Genomic DNA, 24453 nt, shown 5'->3' with positions numbered 1-24453 from the left:
AACGTCCATATGGAAATCAAACTAAAGTGCCTCAGGTGGGTCTAAGGCCTCTCTCGATGGTTGTAGCCTTTTAGCTTATAGTTAAAGACCAGGATCTCTGCAAAAAATAGGGAATCCATCCCTAGCTGTCATGGAGATGGCAATATATCTCATCAAGCATTGATCCGGGTCAGGTTTTGGAGAAATAGAAACCATGAGCAATCTTACTTTGGCCAGACACAGGCCACCTTGAACCTGCCCTGAGGGTCTCTCCTTGGTCCCTTACTCAGACTTAAACAAAAACAATTAGAACCTTTTTTTTACCCAGAAATAATAACAACAATAATCAATACCAAAGTCTTCCCCCTTAAATCCCAAATCCTAGTTTCTCCCACGCAGAGTTGGGCTGACCACTAAAGGAATGAGAACTCCTTACCAGGCCAGTTGACCCTGGAGAACGTGAAGGACACAACTGAGAGAGGAGCAGCCTTCCCTTTTATTGGTTGAAGCCCCACCTCTCTACCAAGCAATCCCACCCATTTCATACGGGGTTTTGAAGCATCAAGGAGATGAGGTGTCTCATCAACCCCATTGAGCACTGTCTCAAGCAAGGGGAGGAAAACAAGTCTCCCCACTTCAAAAGGATGCAGCGCTGGGAGAAGGTGCCTCCCTTCTCCAGGCAGTGATGGGATCCACCTGTGGGTGTGGGCCAACGGGGTCTTGGCAATGGGGAGGCTGAGGAGGGAGCTTCTGGGTCCCTTGATCCCCCCACCTTACTAGGCTCTCTTTATTGATCACGCAGCCATCTGTCAACCACTTATCATAGGTTAAGGCTTCTGTCTTTAATTATCTTCTAAGAGCATCTTACAAAAATGTCAGATAAAACAATGGTCCAAGGACAGGACTTCACCACCTTGAGCTGGTCTTCACCTCCAAGAGACAAAGGAAATACTTTTCCTGCCTGGTGACACCGTGTCCATTGTTAGTTGCCCATTATATCTGGAGCACATCCTAAGTGTTGTACAAGCATGATGTCATCTGAGACCCACATGGTCCTAACCATTATTATCCCCATCTTGAAGATGAGGAAACTGAGACTCAGAGAGATGAGGTGACTTGCAAAGGTCACACAACTGCTGTGAAGTAAGGTCAGGGTTCAAACCTAAGTCCACCCGACTCCAGCATTAGAGAGTACTGTTAGATTCAGAGAGAGAGAGAGAGAGAGAGAGAGAGAGAGAGAGCTCTGAAACCCACTCAGTTGGTTCCTAAGATGTTAATTACCTTATTTTATCACTATTGTAACAAATAACCACAAACGTATTAGTTTCGAGTTCAGAAGGAGATCAGAAGTCTAAAATAGTTTTCACCAGGCTAAAATCAAGGTGCTGGATGAACTGTGCTCCCTTCTGGTTCCTCTAAGGAAAATCCATTCCTCTTCCTTTTCTGCTTCTAGAGGCCGCCTGCATTCCTGGGCACACGGCCCCTCCCACCATCTTCAAGGTCAGCAGGGGCCAATCCAGTCCTTCCCACCTGGCCACCTCTTTGGTTCTCACTCTTCTGTCCTCCTCATCCCCACTGAAAGATCATCAGGATTATATTGGTAATAATAATTATCCCTGATAATCCAGATAATTCCAGATACTCTCCCAGTTTAAGGTTACCAGATTAACAGCCTTCATTCCACCTGCAGCCTTAATTCCCCCTTGTTATGTAACATGACATATTATTCATGGCAGTGAGGGAGAAGAGAATGTCTTTGGTGGACATTCTTCTGCCCACCACATTCAGAGAAGCAGTAAGTTCATGAGGTCATCAAAATCCAGGGTCTGGCTTTTACCTTCACACAGGAAGTGAGACACTGATTTAGCCTTACCAAAAAATGTCCAAGACAGTGAATCAAAGGCAAGTAATGGCCTATCATAGTGAGAGAAATAGCATTTCCAGAGACCATGTCCACTTAAGGGACCACTGTCCTGTCCCTGACGAGGTCAGAAAGACCCAGCATGGGCTGGGGTTGTGGCTCAGTGGTAGAGAGCTCGCCTACTACACATGAGGCACTGGGTTCATTCCTCAGCACCACATAAAAATAAAATAAGGATACTGTGTCCACCTATAACTAAAAAATAAAATATTTTTTTAAAAGAGAAAGACCCAGCATGAGGATTATTTACACAATCTAATTCACATGTACTCTTATGAAAGTATTCTCTGTAAGATATTCAAACACTGCAGAAGTGACAGTGAGACACTGTAACGTGCTCACCAGAACCTCTTCCTGCTCTCCCTGGGAACACCCTTGCCCTCTCTCCAGACTTTCCCGTCATCTAGTGTGGCCGTGTGTTTTAGTCTGTTTTCCATAACTAAAACAAAATGCCTGAGGCTGGGGCACTTAGAAGGAGAACTGTTTAGATCACAGTTCTGAAGTTCAGTATCAGGCTGTTGGCCTCTGCTCAGCTCTGGTGAGGCCCTAAGGAGAACAGTGTTACAGTGGTGGGGGTGCACGTGAGAGGAAGAGACCACAGGGCATGATAGAAAGCCCAAGCACGGGGGCAAGATCCAGGAAGTCATTTTATTTTAATTTGCTCTAATTAGTTATACATGACAATAGAGTGCATTTTGACACATTGTAAACAAATGGAGCACAACCTCTCATTCCTCTGTCTGATGCCAATACCATGCCATTTTTGTTACTATAGCTCTGTAGTATAGTTTAAGGTCTGGTGTTGTGATGCCTCCTGCTTCATTTTTCTTGCTAAGGATTGCTTTAGCTATTCTGGGTCTCTTATTTTTTTCCAAATAAATTTTATGATTGCTTTTTCTAGTTCTATGAAGAATGCTATTGATATTTTAATAGGAATTGCATTAAATCTGTATAACAGTTTTGATAATATGGCCATTTTAACAATATTAATTCTGCCTATCCAAGAGAATGGGAGATCTTTCCATCTTCTAAGGTCTTCTTCAATTTCTTTCTTTAATGTTCTGTAGTTTTCATTGTAGAGGTCTTTCACCTCTCTTGTTAGATTGATTCTCAAAAAAAAAATTTTGAGGCTATTGGGAATGGGTTAGTTTTCCTAACTAACATTTGGGGGTTAGTTTTCTATCATGCTACTTTGCTGAATTCACTTATTAGTTCTAGAAGTTTTCTGGTGGAATTTTTTGGAACTTTTAAATGTAGAATCATGTCATTGGCAAATAGTCATAGTTTGAGTTCTTCTTTTCCTATTTGTATCCCTTTAATTTCTTTGTCTGTCTGATTGTGCTGGCTAGAGTTTCAAGGATGATGTTGAATAGAAGTGGTGAAAGAGGGCATCCTTGTCTTGTTCCAGTTTTTAGAGGGAATGCTTTCAATTTTTCTCCATTTAGAATGATATTGGCCTTGGGTTTAGCAAAGATAGCTTTTACAATGTTGAAGTATGTACCTGCTATCCCTAGTTTTTCTAGTGTTTTGAACATGAAGGGGTGCTGTATTTTATCAAATGCTTTTTTCTGCATCTATTGAGATGAACATATGATTCTTTTGTTTAAATCTATTGATATGATGTATTACATTCATTTTATTTATTTTTTAATATTTTATTTTAGTTGTAGTTGGACACAATACCTTTATTTTATTTTTATGTGGTGCTGAGGATTGAACTCAGGGCCCTGCACATGCAAGACGAGCGCTCTATCGCTGAGCCACAACTCCAGCACCTGTATTAAAGTTATTGATTTCCATATTGAACAAACCTTGCATCCGTGGGATGAACCCCACTTGATTGTGGTACACTATACTTTTAGTATGTTTTTGTATGTGATTTGCCAGATTGTTTTTTTACTTTTTAATTCTAATTTGTTATATATGACAGCAGAATGCATTACAATTCATGTTACACATATAGAGTACAATTTTTCATATCTCTGGTTGTATACAAAGTATATTCACACCATTCTTGTCTTCATACATGTACTTAGGGTAATGATGTCCATCTCATTCAACCATCTTTTCTACCCCCATATCTCCTCCCTTCCCCTCCCACCCCTTTGCCCTAGAGTTTGTCTATTCCTCCCATGATCCCCCTCCCAACCCCACTATGAATCAGCCTCCTTATATAAGAGAAAACATTTGACACTGGTTTGGAGGGATTGGCTAACTTCACTTAGCATTATATTCTCCACTCCATCCATTTACTTGCAAATGTCATGATTTTATTCTTTTTTATTCTGAGTAATAGCCCATTGTGTATATATACCACATTTTCTTTATCCATTCATCTACTGAAGGGCATCTAGGTTGGTTCCACAGTTTAGTTATTGTGAATCATTCTGCTGTAAACACTGATGTGGCTGTGTCCCTGTAGTATACTGTTTTTAAGTCCTTTGGGTATAGACCAAGGAGTGGGATAGCTGGGTCAAATGGTGGTTCCATTCCCAGTTTTCCAAGGAATCTCCATATCGCTTTGCACATTGGCTGCATCAATTTGCAGTGAATCTTATTGAGAACTTTTGCATCTATGTTCATCAGGGATATTGGTCTGAAGTTTACTTTCCTTGATGTGTCTTTGTCCAATTTTTCTCTTTTTGTAGCAACCTTCTGGAGAGACATAACTCAGAGTCCCATAAAAACCACTTAATCCTTTTTGAGAACGGCACCCCAGCAAGACCTAATGACTTCTTATGAGGCCCCACCTTTTAAAAATCCCACCACCTCTGAATATCATCGCAATGGAGACCAGGCTTCCAAAGCATGAACACTTGGAGGACACATTCAAATGACATCAAAACCATAGCACCATGTGACACATGCTGACCAATGAGGATAAGCATGGGGGGAAGGGCCCCATTTCCAGGCCCAGCCACAGACAAGAGGACCCTCCCTGCTCCTTCTCCTCCTTGGAGAACTGTAACACTCCAATTTACCATGGCAGAGCCTCAGGATTAAACTGGAATTCCAGGTCACTGCTTGGAGGAGAGAGGCTCGTTAGCACTTGTTTTAGACTTTATGAGCCAGAAATAATGCTTCATGGTGTATGCCAAGGAGCTTTGGTCGGTTGTTATACAGCTCATTGTAGAAAATACTCATTTAAAATTTGTTAGATCATCCAGGATGGTTTACATCACAGAAACATAAAGCATATAAGTCTAACACAAATAGAGAAACAGTGTCTTGGTCAAAGAGTTCGAACTTTCACTTATGAATGAGTTCTGGGGACTTGACATACATGGTGACTATAGTCAGTGCTGTCTTGTACACCTGAGGTCTGCTCAGACAGTCGGCCAAGTGTTCTCACACAAAAAACATGGTAGCTACGTGAGGTGGTAGATGTGTGAATTAGCTCAATTGTCATAATAATTTCAAATGTACACCTTAAATACATACAGTCTTTATTTGTCAATGATGCCTAAATATAGCAAAATTAAGAAAAGATTATGTCTCTATATGAATGCTATTTTGAAACTCGTTATTTTCATTTAGTAGTAAGTCAACAGCATCTTTTGGTACATACAGATCTACTTAGTTTTCTTAATGGCGTCAAATTTCTCCACGTAAAGTTGCTCTGTGACGGACCTTGCCAGCCACACCCTTCATGGACATTTCAAACGATTCTTGTTTTCTGATGCAACAGCACTGCCAGACTCCTGCATGTCCACCTTCCCACAGCCTTGTGGCAGTTCTGCAGGCCATGCTCCCACACAGGGGAACAGCTGGGAGCCAAAGGCTCACTCACACATTTTTTTGAAAAGGTCATCATTCTTTCCAAAATATTATCTTGAAGGATTTTCATCAAAGCACCTTCTCCTAAGTCTGAACTGATGTCAACTGAGTGAAGGAAAATGCTCACTTTCCCAACCCCTTGCCAATCCTCGTACCTACAAGCTGCACCATCTCTGCCAATGTGGCAGATAAGAAACAATGTCTCATTGTCCTTGGTATGTTTTAATTTTTACTAGGGTGAATTGGTAGGTTGCACTTCTCTTTTCATTATCCAGTATTTGGGTGGGCACAGGATCACAGACTGGGAGATGGGCGGTCCTAGGGGTCCTCCATGTTATCAACCTCCCCAAGGGATTATGCTGGACCCACATAATAACATATTCCTGGCCACCAGAATTTAGAGTCTATCCTGCTTAGATCTGGATGAAGGGAACCATATCCTGTCTTTGGGGCTTATAGCACTATTTTAGAAATAATTTTTAAATGGCTGCTGTGTATCAAGCACTGGCTCTGCACCCAGGATAGGAGACAAGGAATGGCCTTCCCTTCCCTCCCTTCCTGACTTTTTTCCTCTTCACTCCTGTCCATGTGCTCCAGGCACTCTGGGTCCTTCTCCTTCTTAAAGACAGGTCGGGTCCATGATGGGTCCTTCTAGACAGCTAAAACATGGGTACATCTACCCAAGGAAATGCTCAGGGATATCTGAGAGGAGGATCCTGAGGTTTTCTTGGCACCTAAAAGGAGACACAGGGCAGGATCCTGTTCAGAGTTGTAGCAAGCATCTTGGTACCATCATGAGAGCAGGCCAAGAGGACAAGCCGGTGTCCTGAGGATGGTGCAGAGGAAAGGCGGAGGCTTCTTGGATGCTGAGAGACATCTCTGAGCTCCTGGATTAATCAGCCCTCAAACCACCCAACCCTAGACTTCTGGTGATATGAGAAAATAAGCCATCCTTCCTGATTAACCACTTGGTGTTGAGTCTTCAGTTACTGGCACCTGAAAACATGCTCTATGTCATGCTCTATGTTACCCCTTCCAAAGAAGGCAAGAATTTGTTTATGGAGGGAAATAGCCATACAATGGGACATTATTCAGCTTTAAAAGCGAAGAGAAACTTTTTGTTCTTTTTTATTAGCACATTATAATCCCACATGATGGTGGAATTCATTGTTACATATTCGTGCATGCACACAATGTAACAATATAATTTGGTCAAGTTCGTCCCATGACCTTCCCTTTCCCTCCCCAGGGAGAAAAAATTTGACACAGGCTACAACATGATGACCCTTCGAGACGCGACTCTCGGTGAAAGAAGCCACAAAAAGGACAAACATCACCTGATTCCTTTTATATGGGGTTCCTAGTATAGTCACATTCACAGAGACAGAAAGCAGAATGGTGGTCACCAGGGGCAGGCGGGTAGGGGAGGGAGCCATTTTGTGTGCAATGGGTGCAGAGTTTCATTGTGGCAAGATGAAGAGTTCTGGGGATGGGTGGTGGTGATGGGTACGCAGCAATGAGGGTAGATAATCAGGTGGGTCCTAAAAGTTCAGTGCCCTTCCAACTTGGAGTGACTATTGGGTGTCATCTCTGATTACAGTGATCAATCCTGTGGCTCTCTTTGGGTCACCTCCAAAGTGCCTCAGCCCCTCCTAGGAAGAGAGAGGACTCCTGTACTTAATGCCTGGTTTAGGTCAGGACAGATCAGAGCAGCCTTTTGGGTTGGCGACCTGGGCCCTCTGCAGAGCCTGCTGAGACACGTTAGGCATGACTGGAAGGGCCTCCCACCCAGACTTGCTCCTGCTTACCTGATTGCAGCCACCAGCTGGGGGAAGGCTGTGGAGGAAGAACCCAAAAGGGCTCTCAGGATTTTCCTGGGGAGCTAGGAGGGGTTGAGGCACTTTGGAAGTGACCCTAGGAGAGCCACAGATTGATGACACCCAACAGCAACCCCAAGTGGGAAAGGCATCCAGCTTTGGGGACCCACATGATTGTTTATCTCCCTAAAAAAATCACTTCTTGCTTTTAATTTTGAATAATTTCAAATACACAGAAATTTCTAAAGCAGTCACTCCTATGCCCATCACCTAGATTAAATCGATTTAAATACTTAAGTCATATTTGAATCATTTCTATTCATTTCTTCTTTCATAGAAGAAAGGAGTAGAAATTCAGCCAGAAACTCATCTATCCTCCCCTGTTTCCCTTCTTCTGAGGTAACCACCACACACACAATGCAATCAGTTCCAGCTCATTCTACAACTTTGAATATCTAAGTTTTACTCCAAGCTTCCATTTGAAGTTTGCCTCAGTCACTCTGCAACTTGGCCATGTTGATATGTTCAGCTCTGGTTCAATCATTTTTAGCTACTGCTTAGCTTTTTGTTATGCAATTATGACAATACAGTTATATGATCAGACCACAAAGGGTTGATCCACTAGGAAGTCTTTTCAATTTTTTTTTTACTTCCAAAACTGAGAAACTAATATCCTCATAGCTTTTTTAATTTTGAGATAGGATCTCACTAAGTTGCCAGCATTGACCTTGAACTTGTAATTCTCCTGCCTTAGCATTCTGAATAGCTGGGATTATAGCCACGTACCACTGTGCCTGGCTCTTGTACAAATATCTTTATGTACTGATAAAAAAGTTTCTCTTTTTTTTTTTTTAAAAAAAAAAGGGTTTCTTGATAGATACTAGAGGTAGAATTGCTGGGTTGTAATGTCATGAACATTGTTAACTTTAGTCAGTGTCTGATGGTTTGTACTCACCCGCAAGTACAATTAGACTTGATCCATTTTTGCTAAACTGACAGATGCAAAATCATATTGTTGCAATTGGCATGATACCTATGGACTGTATAGCCTCTTATCAGTAAGGCTGCCAGATAAAATGCAGGAAGTCCAGGATGTTAAGTACACCAGGAACACAGGATCTACAGGACATACTTATACAAACAAGATACCTGTTGTTTATATGGCCTACATTTTTATTTGATGAGTTCTGTGAATTGCCAATTCAAAAGCTGTGACCATTTCTCTATTGACTTGTTTTTTTTTCTTATTAACTGGGAGATGACCTTTGTAATTCTGGATACAATCAGTTTTATGAGTTCCAAATATTTCCACCCCATCTGTGGCACATCCTTTTACATGACATATGATCTCTTTGTCATCTGGAGGGTCTTTTGTCTGTTTTTATTTATCTCAGTGTGATTAGTCATGAAGACAAACCTTTTCTTCTAAGAAGATTTTTGATTTATGACTGCATGGAGTGGAAGTAAATCCCCACTCAGAGTTATGCTTTGTCATAGGGAAGACCACTTTTTCCTACAGGATATGTTAAATTGTCCACATTTTCCTCACTGATCTGTACTGCTTCTCCATCTAGTCCACACTCCCATCTTTGTGTGTGTCTGTCTCCAGGTTAAATCCTATCCCACAGCTCCATCTATTCCTTCCCCACAAAACACAGTATTTAAATATCACTGCTTTAGTAAACATTACTATCTTTTAGGATTATCTTTCCATTTTCCTCCAAAATTGTCTTTGCTCTTCCAGGTTCCCAGCTCTTCAGTGAGGATTTTCCTCAAATATGATAGCAGAGATTTATGTAAAAATAAAAATTATTGGGGCTGGGGTTGTAACTCAGTGGTAGAACGCTTGCCTAGTATGTGTGAGGCCCTGGGTTCGATCCCCAGCACCACATAAAATGAACAAACAAAATAAAGCACTGTGTCCATCTACAACTAAAAAAATAAAAATAAAAATAAATTGTCATCTGTACAACCCCAAAGCCCCCCCTTTTCTCTATCCTGAGTGCTTGATGATGATGCCATGCCCTTCAGCAGAGCGGTCAGGCACAGGTGCCCTGCAACTGGACTCCAGGGTCCATTCCTGGTTCTGTGCCTTTCTACTTCTCTGACCTTGAACGAGTTACTTAACTTGTTTATGTCCCAGTTTCCATCGTAAAATGGGGATGAGAAATAGAATCTATCTCATAGGCCCCCTCGGAGGGTTAAATGAGTTGACACATGTAAAGCTCTTTACCTATTATTAGGTAATTTGTAAGCACAGAATTAATGTGATTAAGGGCTCATGGTCTGATGTCAAGCTTCCTGGAATAGAATTGCCCTCGTTCATTCATTCAAACAACAACCAAACTTTATTGTGAAACATGACACAGAAGAGGAGAAAAGCAAAGGTACAGTGTGTCCCATATCCAGTAATTATAAAGCAAACACCCATATAATCACTATCCAGGAAAGAAATTGACCATGGGTGGCCACCATATGCCCCACCTGGCCCCACCCCAAGGTACGCACTGTGCAGACTCTCACGGTAATCAAAATGCTCACGGCTCTTTAATAACCCTCTTCATCTCTACCAGGGCTCTTCTCTCAACATCTGCTTTGTATGATATTCATATAATTTCACCATTATTTTTATTGCCTAGTATTGACATGGGATAATTTTTTCATTCTTCTACTTTTCATTCTTTGTAGTTTAGATTCATCTCTGGTAAAAAGCATATTTTGATCTTTGAAATCTAATTTGACCATCTTTTAAAACTAACCCATCTATCTAGTTTTCTTTTAAAACTAACCCATTTTTAAGATTTACCCACATGGTTGGCTTCAGATCTGCCACCTTATTTTGTGCTTTCTTTTTAGTCTGTCCATTATAGTTTCTTTTTAACATTATGTTTTTTCTTCTTTTGGTCTTTGGAGGGACTGAGTAGAATCCAATTTCTTCCCCACAATGATATCAGACATCATACACTCTTTATATTCTTTTTAAAATATATTTTTTAGTTATAGATAGACATAATACCTTTATTTTATTTATTTATTTTTATGTGGTGCTGAGGATCAAACCCAGTGCCTCATATATGCTGGGAAAGCTCTCTACCATTGAGCTACAACCACAGCCCTCTCTTTGTATTCTTGAAGTTATTATCTTAGAAGTCGTAATATGGATCCAAAATGTACTAGAGCCCAGTGAAACTCAGTACCAAGCCCTCTTTCTTTTTTCATTTTGTAAAATTTTTTTAAGTTGTAGATGGACACAATACCTTTATTTTATTTATTTATTTTTATGTGGTGTTGAGGATCGAGCCCAGGGCCTCATATGTGTCAGGCAAGCGCTCTACCACTGAGCTAGGACCCCAGCCCAAGCCCTCTTTCTAGAACATTCAAGGACCATCCACCACTTTAATTCCATTTATTGAATTTCCTAATTACATGCTTTTGTTGTGGTGGGTCTTGCAATTCTATAATTTTAGGATTACGTAGGGCAGTGCTATAATTATTTTACATATCAACGTTCATTTTGATTTACTTCTTCATCACCATTTTTTCCATCATTCATTCTTACACTTCTAACCTTCCTACAGTAATCACCTATAGAAATTTCCCTTCTGCCTGAGAGTCCTTTAGAGTATCCTTGACTTTAGGGGGTTTGTCTGAAAAAATCTTTATTTTGACTTTGTTGTTTTTAAAATATAATTTATTTTGAAAACACAGCAGGAACAGGCATACTGAACCCCTATCTGCCTAGAACAGGTTTCAACAGTTCTAAAAACTCAGGGGCAAGCCTGTGTCCTGGAGCCTCCTGCCCACGTCCCCTCGCCCTGAACTACTTAGCAAACCCCAGACATCACCCTGCTTCACCTGTAAATATTTTAATTTGCTTCCCTTAAAGAGGAGGACTCCCTTTTTAAACACAGCCATACAATCCAAAACATGTCAGCAATTGCTCCTTTATATCATCGACCGTATCGTCAGGGTTCACATTTCCCCAACTGCCCTGTTAATGTTTTTTCTTACGATTTGTTTGAACTAAGGTACAAACAAGTTCTTTGTATGGTTATTGGGCAACGTGTTGCTTTAGTTTCTGAGGCTCCTCCCTTCCACTCTTCTTTTTCTTGCATGTTGGTGCATGTTGAAGGAACAGCCTGGTCTTCGTGGTCCACACCCAATCCTGTTATTTCACCAATCTCTGTTTTCTATATTTTCTAAAAATTCATCACAGGATTTGGAGACTTGATCAAATTCAGGTTTGATTCTTTGGCAAGACTACTACATAGGTGAGATTCTGTTTTCCATTAAGAAGGACAGAATGGCCAGGCACACTTCTGTAATCCCATGGCTTGGGAGGCTGAGGCAGGAGGATCATGAGTTCAAGGCCAGCCTCAACAATTTAGGGAGGCCCTAAGCAACTTAGCAAAACCCTGTGTCAAAATAGAAAATAAAAAGGACTGGGGATGTGGCTCAGTGGGTAAATGTTCATGGGTTCAAATCCCAGTTTTGTTTTGTTTAAAGCAGCACTGAATGGCAGTTGCTCTTCAGGGGACATAAACAGAGGCTGATGGCTGTTACCCAAACCTGCTCATTCAGAGGTTGGAAATGTATGATGCTCTAGTTCCAGCAGTCCCTCCTCATTAGTTAGCTGGAACATGTCTATGAAGAGACCTTTCCTCATCTATTGTTGGCTAATCAGTTTATATAGGAAAGTAGAAGAAGTTATTCTTTTTCTATGTTTTGCATTTTCAAATATAGTTAGTTCCTTGGTATTTCCAAAGGTGACTCATGAGATTTTCTTGGTAGCATTATGGACTTAAGGGATGAAACATATCTGGTGTGTTTCAGTCTGCTGCAGTATTATCCTTATTGATGCTCCAGTTGTCTGTCTATGGTCAGAGAGAGCTTATTCCAGGAGGCCCTTAGGACCTCCTGACTGACCTAGCAGCACTTGATAGTACCTTCTTTCTGGTAAGAAAAGCCCTTCCAGGCTCACCCTGCATACTTCTACAAAGATCCGTAATAACTTTTAGTGGCAACTGGTACTTAAAGACTATAATCTAGACACCAGGGGTGCTTATTATATACTGGGATAGTCATTGTCTCTGGACTTTCCAGTGACCAGAACAAGAAAATGTGTTCTCATTTCCATGAAAAATACATCACAAGAAGAAAAACATTAGGAATTGATGCTGATACTTCTGACTCAGATTTAAGACCACCAGGTTTTTATTTAATTTCCTCAGTCACTCTTCCACACCAAAACTGTGGCACTCAATGACACTGACATATTCATTCATTTTGTTTTATTGTACATGGAGCCAAGATTAGGGTGAGGGAGGTGAAGCACCTATTGTACAATTTTTAAGGAGGCCACCACTCCTGCGAGAATGCAGGTGCATGAATGTATCCTTAACTTCTGAGTCCCAAGGATCTCACTTGCCTTACCTTAGCTCTGGCCCTGATCCAACCCTGTACATACAACACTCCAAGAACAATAACCCCCAAACAAGCACCAACAATGTGGTGACAAGAAACAGCCCAAGGTGGTGGCATTGTGTTTGATGCTGTTATTTTGGAAGTTCTTATTTCCTCGTGTATATTCTTCTAAGGACATGCAGAAAAATTGCCATGTTTCAAATATTTGGAATAATTCATCTCTATATTGATATGGCACCCACTGGATACACACTTGGACTCATTCATTTTATTCTACATTTAGTATTGGTATTCCTCATGAAATTTAATTGTTTTGTAATTCTGCAAGTGATTTACATGGTTCCAAAGTCAAATTTATAAAACAAGTTTACTTATAATGTCTAGTTTCTATCCATATCACTATACCCTCTGACCATGCTGCTAGATTTGCTTTATCTTTTTTTAAATATTTATTTTAAGATGTTGATGGATCTTTATTTTATTCATTTATTTATACGCAGTGCTGAGAATCGGACCCAGTGCATCACACATGCTAGGCAAGCGCTCTACCACTGAGCCACAACCCTAGGCCTATCCTTTTTAGAATATAAATAGGTGTGTGTGTGTGTGTGTGTGTGTATGAGATAGATGTATGTGTGTGCCCTCACAATTTCAGACAAAGGGCAACATACTGCACATGCTTCTTGCACTTAATAAGCCTTAGAAGTCACTCCGGAGTGTCACGTAGAACTCCTCCCCCTCCCCCTCCCCCTCAAGGTTACACAGCCCTTCATTATGCGGATGTCCCATGGTTCCTTGGACCAGTCCCCTATTGATGGAATCTGGGTTGCTTTCAGTCTTTTCCATCACACACAATACTGTAGTGAACAATTTAGTTTTTCTGTCTTTTTGTCTTTTTTATTTTGCTGGAAGAATATTGCTTCAATGTTCCTGAATAATATTTTCATAGGGGATATAATTCTAGGTTGACATTTACTTTCTTTCATCGCATTGAATAAGTGATTAGATATTTTCTGGGGCCTGGGGGTGTAGCTCAGGGGTAAAGTGCCTGCCTAGCCTGCACAAGGTCCTGGTTTTGATTCTCAGCACCAAAAAAAAAAAAAAACAAAAAGGCTGTCTATTTTCTGGCCCTGTCTGTTACTGCTGAGGGATCAACCCTAAGTCTAACCGCTGCTCCTTTGAAAGTAATCTGTCTTCTTTTTGGTTGATTTTAATAGGTTTTCTCCTTTACAATGATTCCCTGCAGTTTTTCCATGAAATGTCTAAGTAGAGATTTCTTTCTACTTATTTTACTTGGGGTTATTTGGGCTTTTGGGATTTGTAGATTGGTATTTTCCTTCAATTCTAGAAAATTCTCAGCCATTATCTCTTTGAATATTACCTCCTACTCTCTCTCCCTTTCCTCTCCTTTTGGGATAAAATATAGATTAGATTTTCTAACTCTACTCTTTAAATCTCATATCATTGCGTATATACTTTATTTTTCAAATTTCCTTGCTGGATTCTGGATGATTTTCCTCTGACCCATCTTTGAGTTTACATATGTACACTTATTTTTCTGGTTTCATTTCTTTCTTTCTTTGTTTCAAAAGCAGAGAATCCCATTTTCCTCCCCCATTTTTCTCTGGGGGTGGCATGCTATGGAATTTTTGCTTTATTTTATCCAACATTCTTAGATATTTGCAAAAGAACTATATTTAGGTTATCGTGTGTGTGTGTGTGTGTGTGTGTGTACTCTATCAGCTTATCTTAGTTAACCATTCTGAAACATGAAACACATCCAGAATGTTAAGTGCCAGAGAAGAATACTGGGGCGAGGGAAGAGAGATGCTAAGTTTGAAGTGTCTTCTGTAAACTAATCTTAGAAGTGACCTCTCATCACTTTGTGCCATATCGTGTTGATCACATAGATCAACACTGGTGCACGGTAGAGAGGACGATACAAAGATGTGAAGATCAGGAGACATCCTGAAGACTAGCTACATGTGAGATACACCCACCCCGATCCCAGGACCTCCAAAGTCGTGCCCTATTACAACATCAGCTTGAAGTCCAGAATTTCATCATCCAAATCAGACCTAGCAATTGAGGAGGACCCTAGGGTCCTCAAGTACAGCTGCTTGAATACATTTCTTAACAATCTGCAGACTTATAAACTAAAGAAACAAGTTATTTTGCTCCCTACACACACAACATACAATAGTGAAATAACAACTGTACACACTCCTGTTTGGACAAAGTGGGAGACAAAAAGGAGACACTGCACATAAATGATAAAGTGTAGATTGTACAAATGTTGTAGGTTCCTTGATTAAGACTCAGTCTTGGGCTGGAGCTGGGCTCAGCAGTAGCGCACTTGCCTGGCATGTGTGAGGCACTGGGTTTGATTCTCATTACCACATATAAATAAATAAAATAAAAGTCTATCAACAACTAATAAAGACTCAGACTTATTCATGTCAAGAAGTCATTCTCACCAGGCATGGTGGCACATGCCTATAATCCCTGCAACTCAGAAGGCTGAGGCAGGAGGATCTCAAGTTCAAGTCCAGCCTGGGCAACTTGGTGAGACCCTGTCTCCAAACAAAAGAAAAAGGGCTGAGGGTGTAGCTCAGCAATAGTGCACCCCTGGGTTCAATCCTAGCCCCACCAAGGAAACGAGAAGTACTTCTGCAGGCTCTGGGCCCATCTAAACCTATCCCCTCTCTGAGTCGCCCCTCCTTCCTGCGAGAGAGAGCACAGTTGCAGAGCAGAAGTTCTCGTAGCCTGCTTTCCCTTTGTCAAAATTTGAGCGCCCCAGGGCTGGGGCTGGGGCTCAGAGGCAGAGCGCTTGCTTAGCATGTGTGAGGCTCTGGGTTTGATTCTCAGCACCACATAGAAATAAATAAATAAATAAATAAATAAAGGTCCATCAACAACTAAAAATATATATTAAAAAAAAATCTGCAGGCCCCAATCATTCTCTTCCTTTTGTATCTTCTCGGTCTCTTTCAGTTCTAGCTGTGATGTTTCTGCTGATAAAATTTCTTAAAGAAGCTGTGTGTGATGGCACATGCCTAGAGTCCCAGTGGCTTGAGAGGCTAAGGCAGGAGGATTTTGAGTTCAAAGCCAGCCTCAGCAACTTAATGAGCAAGACCCTGTCTCTAAATAAAATATTGAAAAAGGGCTGAGGATGTGGCTCATTGGTTAAGTGCCCCTGCGTTCAGTCCCAGTACGAAAAAAAAAAATTTTTTTTCTTAAAGGTGTCTTGGAGGTCTGTGAATCCTATTAGGTTTTTTTCCATCACACAAAAACCATGAACACAAGTCTAATTGAGATAAATCCTTTTCAATCTTTTTTTTTCTATCAACAACCCTGAGCTTCTTAGAAGCCCTCTATCCTTTGGTAGAGTGAATCTAAGACACAACCTTAATACTTCATTTATTAAATAATTTGTTTTTCATCACTGGGGATTGAACCAGGGTGCTTTACCACTGAGCTACATACCCAGCCCTTTAATTTTTTCTATTTTGAAACAGGGTCTCACCAAATTTCCCAGGCTGGCCTTGAACTTGCAATCCTCCTGCCTCAGCCTTCCTACCAGCTGGGATAACAGGCCTGTGCCACCGCGCCCAGCACAGCCTTAAAATAGCAGGGTCTTCCGTCTGTGTGCATAGCATTCGCAGGCCTCCTCTTTTTCGATTTTTCTGAAGTTTTAACAAAAGACCTGACAGTCACACCCTAGGCCTCATTTTTAGACCTTTTTTTCCTATATTTAGGTTATAGACCACCTCTTTCACTGTCAGTACCTTGGATTTGATCTTTGTCAGAGGTATTTTTTATTATCAACATTTTGAATTTTTGAGAGGTTTAGAATTTTCAAATTTATCAAGGCTTCACTTTTTTTGTTGAACAGCATGGCTAAATTCCCTGCCACTACACAATGTGAATCTCCTCTCCTCTGGTTTCCATAAGATCCCTGTGTTTCTTTATAGCCGTTACTGGAAGCCTCCATGAAAGATATGATGCTTCTCCCAATGGCTTCTTTAGGACACTCAGATTTTGCTAACACTGCCCTCAAAGTTCTTCCAGCTTCTGCCCACTACCTAGTTCTAAAGGCATTCATACTTTTTTTTTTTTTTTTGGTACCCGGGATTGAACCCAGAGGTGCTTAACCACTGAGCTACATCCCCAACCCTTTTTTATATCTTATTTCGAGACAGGTCTCGCTGAGTTGCTGAGACTGGCTTTGAACTCCACAATCCTCCTGCCTCAGCCTCCAGAGCTGCTGGGATTACAGGCATGCACCACTGTGACGAGCCCATTCAAACATTTTTGGATATTTTTTATGATGGTGTCCTGCTCCTGGTACCAAAAGCTGGGTTATACATTCTATTGCTGCATAAAAAACCTAGTAGTTTATGCTATCAAACATGTGTTCTCTCTCAGTTTTTGTGTGCTGGGATTTGGGAGCTGCGTAGTTGGGAGGTCCTGGCTCAGAGCCTCATTCAAAGTTCAATCGAGATGTTGGCGAGGACTGCAGCCAGCTAGCGGCTTGGCTGGACCTCAGGCTCTGCTCCCAGCTTCCCTAGTGTGGCCATCAGCCATGGGCTTCAGTTTCTACCACATGGTCCTCTCCATGAGGCTGCTCATGACATGGCAGCTGGCTGTATTCTGCTGGTCACACAGAGCAACCTTGTACCCTGGGAGAGCAGAATACAAAAGAGTTTGAATAGTGGGAGGCAAGGATCCTTAGAGGCTGATGTTGGGGTTGAATGGTACCAAAAAAAAAAAAGTGAGTTCATCTGCAACCTGTGAATGTGCACTTATTTGGAAGGGGGGGTCTTTACAGATGTAATTAAGTTAAACATCTAAAGATTGTGCTAGATTACCTCTTAAATCCAAAGACAAATGTCCTCTGAGATGGTATAGATAGAAGACCATGGAGAGATGAGGAAGAGCTACTAGTGATGCGTCTATAGTCCAAGGAATGCCAAGGATTTCTGAAAGCTTCCAGAAGCCAGAAAAGAGGCATGGGATGCATTTTCCTCAGAATCTCCAGAAGGAATCAACCCTGCCAACACTTGGACTGATAGAAGCCACAGTGCACTCACACAGCTGGCCACCAGACGTCAGCCATGATGCGATTCTCACTCAACACAAAGGGGAGACGGAGGCCTCCGCCCATTTTTGCCCTGTGGAATCTCATGACAGTCATTCCACAGATATTCACTGAATACGTACAATTTGCCAGGCACTGTTCTCAGTGCTGAGGACACCTCAGTGAACAAAAGAGGCAAAATCTCTGCTTTTGTGGGACTTTCATTCTATTGAATATCAATTCAATATCTTGGAACTGTGGCTCCTTCAAATTCCCCACCTTATAAGGATCCTATGGAGCCACTGGAGGGAAATAAGATTCTGGGGTAGGAGGATGCATTTAATAAATTAAGAAATACAGAGTTCTGTGTCACTGACTAATTCAACAGAAACATGGGAAGTGAGTTATCCTCTAGCAGCTCTGCCCACAGACCTCATTCTCTAAGTGAGAAAGCAAAGATAGCTGTCCCGACATCCACTGAGACCACCTCTGGCGGCTCCTGCTTTTCCACTTCATTAGATGTTTCTCTTTCCTGGTCTGGAAGCCCCTTTTGTATGGACTGCAATCAAGTTATGTCCCCCTAGCCCACCATGGGGTTGAGGGAAGACTAAAACAATATCTTAGGTGACTGAGAACATGGGGTGGCATTGGTTAAGCATTATAACTTGCAAAATATTATTACACACACGGAGGTTTCTTTTCCAGTCTCCATATCAAATCCAGCAAAGAGCAGGGCGCCTGTGTTTAAAAATACATGCTGTATATACCTATCCACAAATGAACTCTTGCATGTTAAAACTACCAATCAGAATCATTTTGTGCACAAAACTTATTACACAACAATTACTTCGCTGCCTGAGATAAACAGTATTGGATTTTCTCACAAAACCTGTGTCCTCACCTGTACATGGCACTGGACATGACTCATTCTGGGTCATGTCATGCAGTCTTTTCTCTAAGACACTGGATCTCAGGGCCCAGTGAACATTATTATCACTTTGGCTGGATAAGCGCTTACAAGAGATGAAAATTCCTCATAGAAGTTGATAGTTGGCATTTGTTGGGGTAAAGTCTAAGAATCTGCACCTGACCAGCTTCCTCAGTGATTCTGATTCAGAGGAAATGCTCCTGGGTTTCCCCCACCTGGCCCTGGTTGCTGCTTGGGCTATAAATGACCTTTTGCTTTTAGCTGATATTACCCTTACTTGGCCCTGTTGATAAACCTGATGAAGAAACTCCTTTCCCATGTAGGGCAAGGATGGCAATCCACCTGTTCCCTGGGGTATGTCTCCTAATCCACTGGGTTCAGCCCTGACACCTACCATTACAGGTGGATCCTGACTCTCCTGGGAGGTGTGAGAGTGTCTTCCAGAAAGGTGTCCTCTGGTTACCCACAGGGCTGGGCAGCCAGTGTCGCTGTCACTTTGAGATGAGTTGTAAGGCCACTCCTGGTGTCAGATGAATCACCAGCAACAACTTAATCACATAAATCTCAAAGTCAAGTATCAGGAATATAAATAACTCCATTTTCCTACAAAATATTTACCACCCAGAGTCTGCCCAGGGCTACCCCCATAGGGCTGTAAAGCTGAATGCTGAGAGAAGGGCAGAGGGGCCCAGGTGCAGGGAGGAGGGCTGGGCCCTGGTCTGGTTCCAGCTGTGCTCCTTGCCTGGGTGCAATTTTGGGGTCAGGCCCTTTTCTTCTCTGCACCTGCACCATGTCCTTATTCTTTGTAGCCCGGGACCTCTCTACAGGGCTCTTGGGAACTCAGTGGAGGAACAGGGGAAAAGGTAAGGGGCCAATGACACATTCAGAAAGTATTTGCCATGTGCCTCCCAAGGCAGGAACACCAGGGGCCGCAGAGGCAGCCACGACATCTGCTTCCCCCAAACCCGGAGCTGATCAGAGCAGATAGATATATGAACTGACCAATCAGATAAATAACAGAAACTGCAACAGTGGTAAGTGCTAAGAAGAGAGTGAGTGGTCACAGCAGGAAATAAGCACCAGGAGCACTGGGGAGGGCCTGACCCCAGCTGCCGGCAGGGCGGAGCTCCCCTGGGTTGAGAAGAGACAGGGCAGTAGGAAGGCAGAAGGCAGCACAGGGGTCCAGAACAGAGGACGGCGCAGATCAGCGAGAGAGGCCATCAGGGGGCCAGGCAGGAGGACTGTCCAGGGGGCTGGACCTCTGCGCCTGTGCTCTGTCTTCCATATGACAGGCCTCCTGCTGGCCCTTGTGGGTGACTTTCCATCCCCAGTGTTCTAACCCTTCCTGTCTATGCACATCAGTTCGCCTGTCTCACTCTTACACATATATGGGCAACGTGGCACAGTGATCAGAAGCGGCTGTGGGCAAACACACCAGATCCTGGATCCACTCTTTGTCACCTGTGTGACCTTGGAAAGACACTTCCTCGCTCTCAGCCTCAGTTTCCTCTTGGGTGAAATATGGAAATAATATTACTGACCTCATACCATCAGTGCAACGAATCATGTGTAAAATTTTTGAACAGTACCTGGTACAGAGTGAGTAGGGGAGAAATATTAGCTTCTAATATTACTGGTGTTCCAAGAATTTTGCACAGAGTAGCTCATTTACTTCCTGCAAAAATCCTGTGACGGCCACTATCATTACTGCCACTTTATAGAAAAGCATTCATTCATTCATTTATAAAGTATTAGTACAGTATTAGTAGCTAGGATTGGCAGAAAGCAAACCAAACACAGGCCCTGAACAATTAAAATGCTGCTGAGGACCCAGGCACAGTGACACCTGCCTGTAATCCCAGAAATTCAGGAGGCTGAGGTAGGAGAATGGTGAGTTTGAGGCCAGCCTCAGCAACTAGCAAGGCCCTCAGCAACTTAGCCAGATAGGATTCCATCTCAAAATAAAAAATAAAAAAGGACTGGGTTTGTAGCTTAGTTTGTAAAGCACCTCTGGGTTCAATTCCCAATACAAAAAAATTAAAAATAAAAAAAAGCTACTGGGCTCACACTGACCAAATCTGGGGCACTGAGATAAATAAAAATCATAACAATTATAAGGTGTTAAATAAAACAAGAATCCATGATTCCACACTGAGTAAACAAGCTAGCATACAAATAAATAAACAGGGTGGGAAGAGGAAAATTATTCACTATGTTAGGATGCCAACAAACAAGTAAATGTTGAGAAAGCGACATGAAGTTTTAAGAAATCACCAACTGGCAAATACCATAGTAATAAACAGTTCAAGCAAGAATTGCTGATGGTTGCTAGAGCCACAGAGTGGAAGAGTGATCATGAATGGGATGTGCACAACCCAAATCTAACCCTGAAGACACATCAGACAAGCTCGAAGCCAGAGACACTCTTCAACATAACTGGTTCGTAACCTTCAGGATGTTAAGATGTGAAGACAAAGCAGGCCAAGGGCCCCTCGAGACCAGAGCACTGGCAGCCAAGTGAACATGGGATCCTGGGCCAGGAAAGAAGGTTTATTATTTTTGCTACAGTGGAACAAGATTGGAACACGATTGGAACAACGGAAAAACTGTGACTGTCTCTAGGTTACCTCATAGTATTAAGTTCATGTTAATTTCCTAAATTTGATCATCAAACTGAAAATACAAAAAAAAAATCCTTGTTTTTAGGAATGGACACTATTGTTAAAGGGGTATGAAAGGGTACAGGAGCTTCACACAAGCGACTATCTCCCAAATAGTCCAGAAAATGATGACGACGATGATGGCGATGATGATAAGGATGGTGACGGTGATGGGAGTGATGATAATGGATGTGTGCATGTTTTGTACGTATGGAAAGATTTTTTTGTTGGGTGGGGGACCCAGGATTGAACTCAGGGTCACTCAACCACTGAGCCCCATCCCCTGCCCTACTTTGTATTTTATTTAGAAATAGGGTCTTACTGAATTGCTTAGGGCCTCACTTTTGCTGAGGCTGGCTTTTAAACTTATGATCCTCCTGCGTCAGCCTCCTGAGCCGCTGGGGTAGGGATAGATTGATGGATAGAAATGATAAAGCACACAAGGTCAAATGTGAACCATTGAGGAACCTGGTAAAATCACACAAAAGTTCCTGTGTATTTTTGCCCTTTTTCCCCCCCTAAATCTGAAATCATTTAAAAATCAAAATTAAGGGCTGGGGCTGTATCTCAGTGGCAGAGTGCTTGCCTCACATGTGTGAGGCACCGGGTTTGATCCTCAGCACCACATAAAATTAATAAATAAAATAAAGGTATTGTGTCCATCTACAACTAAAAAATTAAAATGAAAAGCTATCCCCCCATATCAATAAAACTCCAACCATCCCCTTAGGTCTATTTGGGGTAGGGGATAGTGTGGCTGCGAGGGAGGGAGGGAGGGAGCGAGGGGGCAGAGAAATTGAGATCCCTTGGGGACTCTGCAAACCCACCGAGGACTGGGCTTCTCTACAGACAGAGTTGCTTCAGGCACAGGGACAGTGCTGACTCAAAGAAACCTTATTTCTGGCCCTTTTCCTGTGAGGGAGGAAACAGCCAGGGGACAGTAAGGCCAGGGTTGGTCCCTGGGGGCTGGCGCCAGGGAAGTGGGAAGCGGGGTGTGGGCAGAAGGTGAGGAGATTTCAGTTGGTCCACTAACCTGCCATCTGCCAAGCTCTGTTCCGGTGATGGACGTGTGTACCTCATCCTCACAGAAATCCTTGGGCTGGCCTCTGCCATTATTCCCATTCTGGAGGCCAGGAAACAGAGGCCTAGAGAGGTGAGGACAGAGATTCTGTTTGTGGCAGTACAGAGGAAGAGACCCACCCGCTGACCCTTGTGCTACAAGCAACCTAAGAATCTGGCTAAATAAGAGTTTTTAAAAGAATAATAACAACAATTGGTGATCTGGCAAGAAAGTTCAGAACACCCAGAAGCCAACAACTAAGTAAAAGCAGAAATCCTGAGCAGTGGCCAGGGCGGGGTGGCCTTTCGCCATGAGAGGTTTGCTGCATCCGGTGAACCTTACCTTCTCCCCAGGGACTGACAGAAATGTGAACAGGAGTCCACTCCCAGAGCCCACTTGAGGTGGGGTCTAACAGGAGTCCCCCCTGGCACAAAACTAGTGGTCTCCACTGCCAGGTTAGCGACATCCTTAGAACAAGACCCACTTCCATGCTCCATCGCCACCAAGACCTACAAAGAAATCAGTACTGGGTTGAGGGAAAAGCATTTTCCCTGAGAATTCATAATCCCAAATGGGCCGTCAGTGGTTCTGAGGCCTGAATTCACATTCCCTGGTTAAACTGAAACATCTGAAGCTGAAGTTTTAGATTAAAGTGGGCCTCCAGAGATTTGGGTAGGAATGGGGAAGCGGGAGGCAGCAAATCCACTCTTCTTTTCCAGGAAGCTCAAAAAGCAAAAGGGTAAACAGAAAAATGATGCAGACTCCATTATATAAACCACAGATTCAAAAACACATGGAGACTGGCAGGCGCAGAGGTTTCACAGAAAAGCCACCAAGGTGAAATTACTACCCCACAGAAATGACCTGGGGCCAGGGGAGCGACAGGTAAGGAAGATTTGCTGGCTGAAGGCCAATTTTAAAAGACTCCAGCAAAAGTCCCTGCAGCTGAGGGCTTGCACTGAGGCAGCCCTTCAGTCAGGGAGCCACTGCCACTCGGGTCTCCATAACTGCTTATTGCGGGGTCAGTAATGCATTTGTAGAAGACTCAGAAGAGCCGCTGGGGTCTACCCTCTAGATGTCATGGCATCAGCCCCACCTGAATTGAGGCAGCAAGTGTCTCTAGACATTGCAAAATATTCCCTAAGGGGCAAAACTGCCCCAGGTTTAAGACTTTTGCTCTAAAATAATAAACTTGGATACAACTCATGCTACAGAGCTGAGGAGCACAGCAGAGGGCTGGGGAAAGCTCATGGACGTGGGGCAAGGCATAATGTGCACAGAAAGTGGCCCAACAGCCCAGAGAGAGCAGATCTCGGACGGAGCTAGCAAAATCACACACCCAGAAAGAGCCTTCTGCAACAGCTGGACATGAAAATCCAGTTGGTCTATGGCATATAATTTTTAAAAGTGAATTAGCCCAGAAGAAAGACAAAGCTATGAAAGGAAAAGGGTGAGAAGGTCAGAAAAACCTACCAGACAGAGAACATTGGCCAGGAAGAAAAATGGCTACCGTGGGGGAGACGAAAAATCTGACCAAACAGTGTCCCACCGCTTAACCCATCTTAGCGGGACGACTGCCTGTGTGAGAGTGGACCACCAGGCGGAAGCACAATGACAGAGTGAAGGCAGAGCAAGACAGGGACAGCAATGACTGCTAGCCGGAGGGACTGAGGGAGGAGGTGGAAGAACAGATAGTCCAGGAGAGCAGCCCAGCCCCAGAAATGAAGACAGAGGTGCAACAGTGAACACAGGAAGGAAGGAGGTTTTTAAATTAGTGACAAAATGGCAGATGGGGGTGGGAGACAAA

At 42.7% G+C, this 24453-nt stretch overlaps 1 protein-coding gene across 1 annotated transcript in view; it reads right to left on the bottom strand.

Annotated features, from left to right (window-relative positions):
* Accsl (1-aminocyclopropane-1-carboxylate synthase homolog (inactive) like) overlaps positions 1-23150 on the bottom strand; it is a 92606-nt gene extending 69456 nt beyond the window's left edge. The window contains exons 1-2 of the mRNA XM_046456365.2: positions 22989-23150; positions 22620-22731 (exon numbers count right to left, since the gene is read on the bottom strand). The gene's annotated coding sequence lies outside the window, so the exon portion shown is untranslated. The remainder of the gene's footprint in view (positions 1-22619; positions 22732-22988) is intronic.
* Positions 23151-24453: the final 1303 nt, after the last annotated feature.

The sequence above is a fragment of the Marmota monax genome, unplaced genomic scaffold (genome assembly GCF_021218885.2).
Source record: "Marmota monax isolate L192 unplaced genomic scaffold, Marmota_monax_Labrador192_F-V1.1 WCK01_AAM20220418_F8-fsc00047, whole genome shotgun sequence".
NCBI classification, from domain to species: domain Eukaryota; kingdom Metazoa; phylum Chordata; class Mammalia; order Rodentia; family Sciuridae; genus Marmota; species Marmota monax.
Note: the sequence above shows the minus strand (reverse complement) of the source record. Positions and strands in the feature narration are given on the sequence as shown.